This window comes from Tupaia chinensis, unplaced genomic scaffold (assembly GCF_000334495.1).
Source record: "Tupaia chinensis unplaced genomic scaffold, TupChi_1.0 Scaffold000076_1, whole genome shotgun sequence".
NCBI lineage: Eukaryota > Metazoa > Chordata > Mammalia > Scandentia > Tupaiidae > Tupaia > Tupaia belangeri.
This window is the reverse complement of record NW_006159536.1, coordinates 1,699,907-1,700,132: the sequence shown is the minus strand read 5'-3', so window position 1 is coordinate 1,700,132 and position 226 is coordinate 1,699,907.

The window sequence follows — 226 nt, the reverse complement described above, 5'->3', positions numbered from 1 at the left end:
AAAAAAAAAAAAAGAAGAAGAAGAAAGAAAGAAAGAAAGAAAAAGAACAGCAATTGCCACCGAACTATTTCTTTTTAAAACAATAATTATTTAATTATTTTATTTTTATTTTTATTTTTAATTCACCAGAGAGAGACAGACAGAGAGAGAAAGTGAGAAAGTAAGTCTCTGCATCCGGGACTTGAACCACAGTTGGTTATGTGGGAGTCCAGCACTTTAACCGCCA